This window comes from Elephantulus edwardii, unplaced genomic scaffold (assembly GCF_000299155.1).
Source record: "Elephantulus edwardii isolate Elephantulus edwardi_28Jun2011 unplaced genomic scaffold, EleEdw1.0 scaffold00090, whole genome shotgun sequence".
NCBI lineage: Eukaryota > Metazoa > Chordata > Mammalia > Macroscelidea > Macroscelididae > Elephantulus > Elephantulus edwardii.
Genome location: NW_006399840.1, coordinates 6,466,691 through 6,479,401, shown reverse-complemented (window position 1 = coordinate 6,479,401; position 12,711 = coordinate 6,466,691).

Genomic DNA, 12,711 nt, shown 5'->3' with positions numbered 1-12,711 from the left:
GGTGTGATAGGCTGTTTCTTGCCAACAATTCCCTTCTTCCTCATTCCTATGTGGTATCCTTATTCAGCCTCTGTGTATCTCCTAACATTTCCCCCTGAGGAAGCAAGAATCCTCCACATTCTTTAGTAAGCAGGCATCATTTTCATCTGGTTATTTCCTACTCTGGTGAGTACACACAAGTGAGGCCTTTTCTTTCCCCTTCTTGGAGTTTGGCAGCTCATCTTAATACCTGTAGGCCAGCAGATCTCTCTGTACTAGAAAACAATCCCATCTTATTTTACAAGCATGCACCAAGAATGAACAACTCCAGCCTCATTTCTGTAACCAAGTCCTAATTTGCAATTCTCAGTTCTTCTTTATCTCCAACTTTTGCATTCCAGTCACCAATTATTATTAATGCATCTTGATTGCATGTTCAATTTCAGACTGCCAAAGTCTGATTCTAAGTGGCCAATACTGGTCCATGTCAGCTCACTCATGCCTAGAATATAGATTTTTTTTTATATGTTTCATTTCATTTTTTTTACAACTTCCAGTTTTCCTAGATTCATACTTCACTTATTCCATGTTCCAATTACTAATGGATGTTTGCATCTGTAGAAGAATTTTCCTGATAAGGCGGCAAAAAAAGGGCTGCTCAGAGAGAACACAGAAAGTGTTCAACTAATCATGTTGCCATCCCATATTTACTCCCATGGGGGAAAATCCCTAAATACTGAGAAGGAAGTGAACTTGGCCAAGAGAAAAGGATTCTCCTTAGCTACTCTCTAATGTGGGAAGGAAAAGAAAAACTGTGTATTCCTCAGTAGTTAGGGTGCGAGCTTACCTTTAATTTTCACCAAATATTTCACACTGGACAGAATCTTTTAAGCTTTTACAAAAACCAGTTGTCTTAAGACAAAAGGGTAAGCTGGTCAAATAGGTGCTGAGGTCATATATCTGTGTATCCAAAATAACCCACACGTGGGAGCCTGGCCACACTGGAGCTGTCAGACTGGGGTAGCACCAAGGGCAGTACATGAACCTTACAGTAATGAACTGTTGTCAAGAGCACAAGTATACGTTCATCCTAGGATACATCTTTTCAGATTGAATAGAGACATTGCCCACGAGTGCTGGAAATGTTTATGAGGAAGCCAAGGTCCCACTTCATGACATAACATCCCAATTTAGATTCCCACAAATTCTACAAGGTTTGCAGGGTGCCGAGCAGGGGACGGGTCCCCTAAAGCTTTCCTATGAAGGTTTCATGGATGACACCCATAGCCAGTGTGTGGATTCCTTCTCCAACCTTGATTTCTCCCTTTCCTTCTTTGAACTTACCTATTGTTGGCAGACTAGATTTGGTGGCCTTTGGTCATGTTTGGGGTTCCTGGATGCAGGCCTTGAGACAGCATCCACATAATTCTAAATTTGCTGGGGCAGCACAATTAATTGAGCTTCCTGGAAAAGCAGTAAAATTATTGCCAGCTCACACTGCTGGGTGGGGTCATTGCAGGGTAGTAAATGAGAGGAGAGATATGACATTTAGTCCCCTGACCATGCTTGCAATGTAGCTCCCCTCTAGAAGACAATTATTGATGTAATCTAAAGCTGATGCTAGGAATGATAAGATGGACCCACGTGAGGTGAGATGAAAATACACTGAACCTGTTAAATCAGTTCCCAAACATGTGAGATTGTGGGAGAGTAGAACCCTATTTAAGGAATCTGGAGGACCCAGACCAAAAGCAGGAAGCTGAGAAGAAGCTGACTATAGATTACCACTGAGTATAGCTTTCAAACTAAATCGAATAGGGCACATAAGAAGCATTGGAATTCACTGCTAACAACAAAAATATGGACTTTTCATTGTTAAGCTTACTGATCTCTGCCTTCTTATTATATTTGGAATGGTAGCGGTAATTTGTTCGCAAATCCCAGATTTTGGCACCAAATATTGACAATCAGAGCAAGATTCTGTTCTCCTTCTCAGCTGAAGAATTAAGCCAGGAAAGAATGTATAGGAAAGGGGGGAGGAGGGGCAGTGTGGCACAGACTTATGAGGAAGAATGAAGGCAAGTCAGGATTTGAATAAAGAGCCAGAATTCTTCTTTAATAGTTGATATGCAAGATTTTATTCTAGTAATCCAGAGAAAGCATCAAACAAAGTAATGGTTATGAGACACACAAAACATAAAATTCCCTGAATAGGGTTTACAGAGGTTTATAGTCGAGTTGGGTAAGTCTGCTTAAAGTGTTTAAGTCTGTAAAAGTCAAAGATTGTGTTATGAGTGAGCCCATCAGTGCAGAAGTTTCGATTGTGGTAACAGTGAGAGTGACAGTAAAGATGTCCTGCATGCCTGGGAGTGATCGGTGACCTCAGGAACCTCTGTCATAGAAGTCCTGACCTGGACTGAGGGTGCCCTTTGTCCTGGACTGAGGGAGCCCTTGTCGTAGCAGGACTATCACTGTTCCCATTATCTCTTTGTGGCTCTTGTTTTCCATTCATTCGTCAATTCTTTGCTTTCTGTTCTTCTGAATTTTATTCTTAGACATATTCTGTTCTTGTAATGCTGTGTGGTTGAGTGTTCTAAGTGCTGAGTGTCTCCTCAGTGATATTCCTGACTTTATGGATCTATTACTTGACTGCATGCTGTACCACAGGGGATTGTAAAATTACAAAATCAAAGTGGAGTTAAGTCCACCTTCTTGGGGTTTTCATCAGGCCAGTAAGCCTGGGTATTACTGTGATTTTGGATTTTGTTCTAACTTTATCTCCCACCGTGTTCTATTGTGCTTCCTCTCAGAGTAGTGGCATTGTTATCTGGTCACCATCTTGTTCTTTGATCTCAGGATTGTGGAAACTGAGGACCTTCAAGTTTCTTGGAGCTATGGACTGTTTCTGTGCTTCTTGGATATTCTTCACTCTTCTATGCTCCTGTAACTCCAGCTTTTAAAGAAGACTGTGGTTGAAACTGTACCTCTCAGATCCCACACATTCCCTCATACCTAGAAGAGTTATTCTATATACATGATCTAAAACATCTCCTTGACACCTGCTTGTCCTTCATTTTATATTTTATCCTAACTCCTGTTCCTTATACCACACTTAGGTTTTTCTGTGAACCAGTTTTCACCCATTCTACATCCTGCTTCTCCATCTCCCTACTTCTCTTGCAACTCGCACTTGAATCATTCTTGAACTGTTTTAATCTGACAAATAAGATTGCGATTCTTCCATAGCTTCTCTGCCTTTTGGCTAGAACAAGTGAAGATTGAGATTTTCCTAAGGAAAACCATACTCAATCATTACCTCAAATTTATGAGATAGAAGCTATTATTTATTATTTCCCTTTTCATCATGAAGAGTCTAAGATAGAGAAGTTAAGTAACCTGCCCAAAGTTATACTATTGTTGTTGCTAGATACCACCCAGTCTCACAGCAACCCAGTGAACAACAGATCTGAACCCTTTCATGCTCTAGGCTCAAAGCCTCTGATATGTGTGAGCTCTTTAGTACAGTTATTGTGTCAATCCATTTCATTTAGGAACTGTTTCTGATCCTCCACTTTCTCCTTTTTGGGAGGAATGCAGTTGTAATTAGAAATTTCAGAGTTCAAACTTAAATACTAAATTAATTTGAGCAATGATGAAATGAATGATACAAGTGTCTGGATTTGAGGAAATAAAATAAAATTGAGCTAAAGATCATTGAGAGGCAGCTTAGCTTAATTGTTAAGACATTAGCTTTGAGAATGAGACAGACATTGTATATATGTAAAATAAAGCTTTCTTACTTTAGTTTTCTAATTTGTAGATAGTAACAGGTAATGATATAAAATTAAAAGTTTCTTGGAAGGATTTACATTGGACTATATATAATTAACATTCATAGTATCATTTTTTTTTAAACAAGTCATTTGAATTGTGGAAGGGCCAGTTCTCATGCACCATGGAAGACAGCTCTGGCCTCTTGGATGGTGGTGAGAGTGGGCTAGGAACCTCTTCTTGGAGCCAATGAGAAACTGGGGCAGAAGCAGAGGATTTTTTAAAAACATGTCACTCGAATTGCAGAAGGACCCGTTCTCATGTGACATGGAAAATGGCTCTGGCCTCTTGGTCGGTGGTGAGAGCCAAAAGTGGGTTAATCCATGTCCCTCAGGCCTGTTTTTAATTGTTTTGGTCGAACATTCTTCTAGGTCATTGTCCTGGTCTGTCCATTTGCTGTACAGGGGACGTAACTTGTGATTGCTGTGATGCTGAACACTGTGACACTGATGTGTCAAATGTGGTAACAGTTACCCATGGTGGACAGTGTTTGGTGGACCTCCTAGATTAAAACAAGCTTGGAAGCAGGAGTGGCATCAAGTTCTGAAATAGCTTGCCTTTGGAAACTCTATGAACTTGGAGAAATGATGTAAGTTATATAAGAGATCAGTCTTTTGTTCATAAGGTTGCTATGAGTCATCTATAACTCGACAGCACTTAACAACAACAACAACAACAAAAACAAGTATCATTATTGTAAATTATGGAAATGGCTAAATATTTGTCTCCAGACCAAAAATATTGTTGTTTTGAACTATGCAGAGGCTCCACAAAGAAAAGATCTTGTAATCTGCAAAGATCTGTAAAGGTGATCGCCAGCAGTATCCTATAGGATTGCCATGACTTGGAACAAACTTAAACAACTAATGACAGCAGCATCGTTGTGGTCAAGGAACTACAAGCCTGTAGACCATAAGCCACAGTCATATTTTCTTGAATGGCAGAAGAAGCCAAGCTAGACAAGGAAACAGTGAACCAATTGCTAAAACTCTCAATAAGTGTAGAAAAGTTGAAAAGGTTTAGAAAAGCTGAAAAGGAGGCCAATCCGCTTTACAGTTGGAGGAATGAAAGTTCAAAGGAGAAGCTGGAATGCACATGGAAGAGGCAGGGCAATGTGGGCCTTTCCAGAGCCCTCTGAGGCAGGTGCAACGTGACCATCACAAATACAAGTATGCCACTGCTTAATGAAAGTTCAAACGGTGTGAAGTTCCAATTACAAGAAGGTATTGAAGGTGAAAACGGAATGAGCTGAAAGTGATAGGGATGACTTTGGTGTTCAAATCCAAGAGAAAGTCCCTCAGTATAAACATATTGAGAACCGACTAACTGACCATGAGTCAAGCCAAAAGGTATCAATTTGTTGCTTCAAGGGAACTTACATACAAAAATGGAATTGTCTTGTATCTAGAGATAAATGTCTGGAATGTAAGGAGGCCCATAAGGAGGGTGGTCAGTACAGGGTTAGAGTACATTCTCTCAGTTTGTACTAGTTAGGTAATAACTAAACATACGACAGTGGGAGTAAGGGAGGAAAATGTGCTGGATATTCTAAGCCATCTCCACTCAAGCCACTGACACCAGAGTCTCAAGGTCTCAAGGAAGGAAGAATACATTTTAGCATAGTTATGGGAAAACAGATAATTATCTTAGCCCAAATCAATACTCACTTATTTTGGCTTAGAATTAGCCTGGTTTTGTTTTTCTTGTTGGTTTTTTAAAATGTTCACAATATCCCATAGATTCTGCCCCAATATTCCTTAAACGGCTCTCACAACCTCTCCATTAATATTCCGTGACAACTCTAGCTGAGGCTCTGGAGAGTTCCATAGTAACAGTAAAGGGTACAGCAGAGTATAACTCTAAGCATAGGAAGCCAAAAATAGAGAAAAAGCACTGATGGGTGGGAATTTAGCAACTGGGAAATACGATTAGCTCCTACCACACGTCAGGTGCAGTCTACCCGTTTCACATCAACTGCAGACAGCCACCCCAGACCATCCCATTAGCATATCCCTGGGGACAAAAGGTATTTATCTCCTTCTTGCATCATCTGTCATCACATGTAATTTCAGATGGAGAAGCAGAATAATTCATTTGAAGAACAGAACTGAGGAATGGCTTGGAGATGATCTGTTTGGATTGTACCACTTTTTCAGACAGGCCCACATGCTATCATTGACTGGGCAGATATTCCTTGGAAGTCCTCCAGCAGAAGAGGTCGGGAGCTCCCCACACACCTAGCAGTCTGATTTGTTTTTCACATCAACAAACATTCCCACCACACTGTGAAAAACAAAGGAGTTGAAGGTGCCAGAAACGAGGCAAGTTATGCCCATTAATTAAAATATAAGCAGTGGATTAGATGAACTAAGACCTCTTTGTCCTGGACAAGGCCTTTCCTCAGGCAGGTTTTTAATAACAGCTTTTCTCCCAAAGGCTTTTCTGAGTTTCTAATCTCAGTGCAATGCAAAGGTAGAACTATAATACTCCATAGACATAACACTAATAATTCCTGAGGCATAGTGTCTTTTACTAGGGTTGTAAATGAAGAGAGTTTGGGATCTGTTGATAAAAGACACTGGATAGTTTGCAAGCAGTTCTCTTTCCTTAATCTCCAAAGAGCCCCAAAGTCATACCACTGATGACTAGTTTGCTAGTCCCAAGGGAGGGCCATAACTGTAAACCCCAGTGAGGGGTCCTGTGGTAAAAGCAATAGAATCGTATTCAATTATTCAAGTCGGGCAATATCTTGTCCTTTGTTGCAGTGATTGTATGCTCATTGTCTTCTAGAACTCTTGCAAGAACAGTTGATAAGCACTTGGATGAATTGGTTGAACTCATTTGAGAGCCTCAGGCAATCTTCTAGTCCACTGCTACAAGGAGTGACTAGTGTGTCTCAAAGTTTGCTTCAACACTCCGTACATGTGCTCATTGAGATCAGCTGCTATGGGATTGTTTGGGAGATAAAAATGCTGGATAATCCACATCTGGTCAGCCCACCCCTGCATTTCAAGTAAAAAAAATTGAGTTCCTAGTTGTTGTTGTTGTTGTTATGTGCTGTCGAGTCACTGGCGACTCAATAGTGACCCTGTGTACAACAGCTCTGAACCCTGCTCTATCCTGAGCCAACTTTACTGTCTCTGACACACCTACGCTCATTATCTCAGTCACTGAATCAATCCAACTCATCGATGATCTTCCTTCTCTTTCTCTGTCCCTCCACACTTCAAAGCATGATGTCCCTCTCCAAGGACTTGTCTGTCCTTGCAACATGCCCAAAGTATGTCAGACAAAACTTCAGAATCCTTGCCTCTATGGAGAAGCATGTCTTCACCCTCTCTAGGATGAACCTGTTTGTTCTCCTGGCAGTCCATGGTAATTCAACACTCTTCTCCAGCACCACAATTCAAAGGCATTAATTATCTTTCTATCATCCCTAGTCATTTTCCAGCTCTCTTATGCATAGCAATCAATTATGAAGACGATGGCCTGGATCAGGCACACCTTAATCTCCAGACTGATGATGTTGCTCTTCAGTACTTTTAGTCAATGTGAAAATCCACAGGCATGCCACATGTGCACATAAAAGCTGGAGAACCCTGATTGTTGGCTTCTGATAGCAAGCTTGCAGGTGTATGCTTGCAAGCATCCAGTGACTGTGCCCCACAGGTAAGGGCATACCTACAGTTATCAGATATATGGAGAGGCCCTCTGTATTTGATTTGCCAACTTTGTACTGGAGCTTCTGTCCATGCTATGCACCCATAGAATGACGAATAGGGGTGTAGTGCTCCAGGAAAAGCTATGACATTGCTCACAGGTCTCAATAATTTATCTCTTAGTTAAGGGAAGACGAAATTCTTTGGCTGTGCCCAATAAAAATGATTATTCCTGATGGCCAAACTTATGATGTAGCCTTTCTGCCAACTGATTGGTGGACATTTCCCACAAGGCTCTCAAATTAATTTGTCTGAATGTTCTCAAAGGGAGACAAAATATTATGTGCAGATACATGGAAAGCAGTAATGTTCATACTTTGTGTTCTTATCTGTATATGACTGGCCATTCACTCCTGTTGTCTCCACTGGGCAGTCCACAGAGTAAGTCCTTTGAAGGCAGAGCAACGGTCCGTGCACAGAAGGATAGGGCTAGGTTCATGTTTTAAAACCATCCACATAGCCCTGAGCTTGGCCCACCACCAAGGCCAATCTGCTTATTGTCTGTGAAGGAGTGGATAGCAACAGCTTTCTATGAAGAGGATTCCCCTGTGTAGACCCATCAGTATGCCATGTGTCCTCTGGTATTGCCCTAAGCCTTGGGCATCTGGGAAACAGGTTGTTGTTGTTATTATGTGCCGTATAGTCACTTGTGACTCATAACAACCCTATGTATAACAGCTGTCAATCCTGCTCTATCCTGAGCCAACCTCATTATCTCTGTCACACCTACCCCTGTTACCTTAGTAGTGGAGTCAATCCATCTCATCAAGAGTCTTCCCCTCCTGCAATGTCCCTTCATCCTCCCAAGCACGATGTCCCTCTCCAAGGACTTATCCCTCCTTGCAAAATGCCCAATGGATGTCAGATGGCACTTCAGAGTTCTTGCCTCCAAGGAGCAGCCTTTCACCATTTCCAGGATGCAGCTGCAATATTTAAGGATGCTGTGGGAAGAATATGAAATGATCCAGGAAGCATTAGAAGAAGATGGAAAGAGTATACAGAGTCACTGTCCTGAAAGAAATTGGTTGACACAGAAGAAAGTAATGAAACAATGTATGAGCAAGAGCTTGTGATAATGAAGAAAGAAGTTCAAGATTTCCTGAAGGAGTTGGGAAAAACAAGGCCCCAAGAAGTGATGACACACCAATTGACATATTTCATCAAATAGATGCTGCACTGGACATGCTCACCAAGTTTTGCCAAGAAATCTTGAGGACAATTAACTGGCCATCTGACTAGAAGAGATCTACATTTTTTCCCATTCCAAAGAAAGGTGACTTGACAGAGTGCAGAAATTATCAAACAACATCATTAATATCACATGCTGAAAATTATCCAAAAATGAGTGGCATAGCACATCAACAGAGAACTACCAAAAGTGCAGGCTGGGTTTAGAAGAGGCTGTGGTAGTAAGGATACTATAGATAACGTTAGATGGATCTTGGCTGAAAGCAGAGAGTACCAGAGGAATGTCTATCTGGGAAATAGGACTAACCACATTATATATTATTGTGTATGTGATCTGGTGGAATTAAATTATTCAGTGGACTAGCTGACAGAGTGCTATTTTGTTGGAGGTAGGCATGTTGTTTGGTGAGAGTACATGGTCTGTGTCACTCTGGATTGGAGTTTAGCAAAGTCCTTGAGCTATCCTTCAAAGAGGTATGAGTCCACCTTTTTAAAGAAGCACCTTTAGTAATGTTTTCTGGTTGAGTTGGAACTGACCCTTAGCTGACCCTCCAGGGAGTTTTCAGAGGCTGTAATTCACACAGGAGGAGATTGTTTGTCTTTTTCTGGTAGAATAGCTGGTGAGGTCAAAACACAGGTATTTGGGTTGGCAGCATAGCTCCTTACCAGTAGGCCACCAGAACTCCCTCATGATGTCTTCTGGTTGCTGTAAACTACTATACGTGGCATACAGTTGTTTCTGTAAGGGGCTGTGTCTAGTCTATGTTCCTTCTTTGCTACAAGACAAACACATGCCAGAATCTAATACTAAAATGCTTGGAAATATAGAGTATTTATTGTATTATAGTATAATTTGGTAAGTGCTAATGGTGTTCTGCTGACATTACTCTGAACTCTCAGCTATTACAATAATGAGAAGATCTCCTTGGTCATCATATCAGAGAGGAAAAAGAGGTTAGTTGGCTTTGAAAATCCTCATAATAATGAGAAGCTACTCACTGGCAAATAGCATCAGTCAAGTTGTTCATACCCCCTGGCCATCATACGTATTATCCCAGCAATGTATTATTGAAATAATGTACATTTTTTAAATAAAAGACAAGTCAATCTAGCTTTTATGTATTAAACAAGTATCTTTTTTTAATTAATTACACTGTTTGTTATTTTAATTGTGATTTTAATGAGTTTACAGAAACATATTTTCATTCATTCATTTTTGCACATTTTTATTCTTCCCTCTCCCTTTTTCCTTCTCCAGTATAAATTGCAATGCATCAGAGTATTGGCGAGCCATCACGGCCCAGGGCGGGCTGTCTTCGGGCCTCGGCTCAGGGCGAGCCGTCACGGCCCGCTAGCACATATTTATTTTAAATAGTTCTTTCCCTCATCTGTTCCAACGCAGTGCTTATTATCTATCAGTTCAACAGAGCAATAAACAACAAACGCTGGTGAGGTAGTGGAGCAATTGGAACCTTTATTCACTACTAGTCAGAGTATAAAATGGTGCAGCCACTATGGAAGGCAGTCTGGTGCTTTTCCAGAAAGTTGGAAGTAGAAATACCATTTAACCCAGCAATTCCACTACTATGAATATACCCTAAAGAAACCAGAACTGCCACCCAAGCAGATATCTGCACACCCATGTTTATTGCTATATTATTCACAATAGCAAAGAGATGGAACCGAATCCAAGTGTCCAAGAACAAACTAATGGATAGAAAAACTATGGTATATTCACACAATGGGATACTACACAGCACTCAAAAACAATGAACTCATAAAACATCACACAGGTGACCATGTAGAATATTATGTAGAATGAAATATCACAGTAACAAATGGACAAATATTATACAATACCATTGTTATAAAAGCAAAACTGACATGGGGGGTTGGGAGCAGAATAAGAAAAGAGTGGATTGATAATGAACAGTTCATTGGAACAGATGAAGGAAAGAACTGTTTAAAAGGAATACATAATTAGCCGAGTCCAGAATAAGAAAAGTGGGCTGGGGGAGGAAACAGGAAATGAGGAGAAGGAAAAATTTTGAAGGAATGAACAAATGTAAAAAAAAAAAAAATTCTTTAATGATGGCATTTTCACATTCAAATCTTCCTCCTTTAAATAAAATAACAATTGTCTTTGGCACAAAACAACACAAACAAAGAATGAATGAAAAATCCAACTTTTCTGTAAACTTTGGTTAAAATCACAATTATGGAGTTGTACAATTTGATGGGTGTGGGAATTGGCATTGTATTAGAATTTTGTAAATAAACTAGTATTAAAAAAGTCAACTTGGGGGGTGGGAAAGGGAGGAGGTAAATTATACAACAGTGAATGAATGAAAATTTAACTTTTCTGTAAACTTTTGTTAAAATTACAATGAAAATAAAAAAATTTCTTTAATTTTTTTTAAAAACCCCACCCATTTTCCAATAACATTTTGAAATGCGTGCCAAATACTACCAAAAGGATCTGAAGGTGAATATAGGAATATAGTTGATGAAACTACCTTCATGTATTAGCCTAGTTAACAAAACTTTATTAACAATAGTTAATAAATAAATGGCAGAAACAACACCAAAATGTCAGTAGCCCCTGTTGATACAGAAAGGACAGCTTTTCCACATTTTATGTGTAGAACATAGTGGTTTTGATCCTTATGTTATTATAGTAGGATATTATACTGGTATCTAATATTAATAGTCACCAATTTTGAATACTACTATTTTCTGCCATCTACTGGTTAGGAGTTGAGCTACCAACCCAAACATATGTGGTTTGAATCCAGCATCGTCTCAGAGGTAGAAAGATGCGCAATCTCCTCCTCGGTGATTTATAGCCTCTGAAAACCTGCTGGAGGGTCAGCAACAAGTTGGTTCTGACAGGAAACGCACAATAACAGCACATGGTACAAAATTCTGACTTTACAAATGAAGAAAATAACCAGAAATTCAGAGAGATTAAGAAATTTATCCAAGGTTTTACAGCTAAGTGGATTCATTTAAGTTGTTCATCACTCCCCCTACCCCACCCAGCAACAAAATTCTTTTGAATAAACTGTTAAATTTTGTATTCCTGGAAACAAATAACAAAAAACATTATATTAAAAGCAATAATGGGAAGAGAAAGCATGTTTTACCAGCATATGTTTAAACTGATGTTGATAGACTGGAAATTTTTCTGACCAGGTTCTATATTAGATGTTTATCTTTTTATTATGAAAAACAGGGACAAATACATTACGACTTAATTTCAAAATATTTCCTTCCCAAATTGATACAGAATGAGAATGATATGTTAGAAAATGTATTACATCAGTTAACATTTAGCACTAAATTAGTCAGCATTTAAAAAGCATAACTACTAACTGTAAAATTCAACTCAAACTGTTTATATATATATTCTTTTTTATATATATATATTCTTAATGTCTGGATTTCAAACATCCACGTTTATCAATCAGATGATTCTAGCCCATGAGTCTCTTGACTTTTAGAGGTTCATTATTTCTAGTTGCTCTTTCTATTTCAAAACCTTCAAGCGAGTTACTTCACTGTGATTTCTGAGGAGTTTCTACAGAGTTTTGTACCCATCATCACCAAGCCTATTGACTATTTCGCCCTCTTCACTGCTTACCACTCTAGTTTCATACTTGAGGTTTTCTTTAATTTTTTTTTTTTCGATGCGAGAACATGAGGGATTTTATTACAAGCTCTCGAGCAGGGACTCTACGCACACCGGGACGTAGTATCGGCGTGGCAGAGTCCGTACTTGAGTTTTATATGTGGGATGCGTAATGTGTTTTTAGGAAGATCATAGTTTTGTATAATGATCTTTCAAAATTTGTACTTCTAATGATTTCAAGAAATGTTACTAGGAAATGAATCAATCCTAATAAATTTAAAGATGTTATTTTACGTTCCTAAATGAATTGTTACCAAGTTTTTACAAGATGGCAAATAACTTACTCTAATTAATTGTCTGAAT